The sequence below is a fragment of the Sphaeroforma arctica genome (genome assembly GCF_001186125.1).
Source record: "Sphaeroforma arctica JP610 unplaced genomic scaffold supercont1.3657, whole genome shotgun sequence".
Taxonomy (NCBI): Eukaryota; class Ichthyosporea; order Ichthyophonida; genus Sphaeroforma; species Sphaeroforma arctica.
This window is the reverse complement of record NW_014036901.1, coordinates 2145-3161: the sequence shown is the minus strand read 5'-3', so window position 1 is coordinate 3161 and position 1017 is coordinate 2145.

The following is a 1017-nucleotide window of genomic DNA, read 5'->3' as shown; positions in this document are numbered from 1 at the left end:
GTGTGTGTGTGTATATATATATACTATTTCGACGTCTTATATGTATACATATATGCATATATATCGTCAACTTACCCAGCGAGATCTACTGGCCTCAATACTTACCTGTGGTTGGTATACCCTTGCCGATCACAGAGGTCTGCATAGACAATACACAGCCCTGTGTTCTATTTTTAGATTTCGGTCGCACCACACACACCACCTCCTTCCGATCGCAGTCTGGAGGGTATTCGGCTTCGTGCCTATAACTAGATTTCCAACAAAACAAAAATAATCCGAAGAAAACGAGGAATGGGTGAGATAATAATACAATCGGGAGTATAGTACTGAAAACTCGGTTTTGAATTGGAGCTTCTATATTTCTGTCTTGACAGAAGATAAAAGTCTCGATAGATGAATGCTAATATCAATATCAGCTAACGGACTAAGTTGCATACCGGTCTGCCTGTTGCTGAGTACTGTCCTCGCTGCTGAGCGTGCGGTCTTTTTTATCCGTAAAATGGGACAGGGAGAAGCCTGCGCAGGACAATTGGGGCCCAGAAATTGTGTTGCATTAAGTTTAGCACCGAAATCACAACCACCAAACAAGGTCAATGTGAGTGACAAACTGGGATATAAAACTGCCCCACTTGCACCCTTTACCGGATCTCTTGAGCACATTAGGACATTCCGTAATATTTGTACTACAGGGTCAGGATCAAACCCACACACAAACACAATGTTTTGATAATCCCCATACAAACCTCAAGTGACATGACGGTAGTACCTAGGTCACATGTGTGTAGAATGTTAGTCACATGTTTGTAGATGTTTCCAACATGGTCTGCGGAACAGATGGTACTACATCGTTTGTGTAGCAGTCGGTGTAGTATGATTACTGCACTGCAAAAGTGAAAGTGAATCAAAAAGGCATGCTTACCTCAAAATCTAATTAGATAGATGATCCATAGGATGTTGTATAGACAAGTACGATGTTTTTATGCACATTGTTATATATATCCCATTATACATATATAT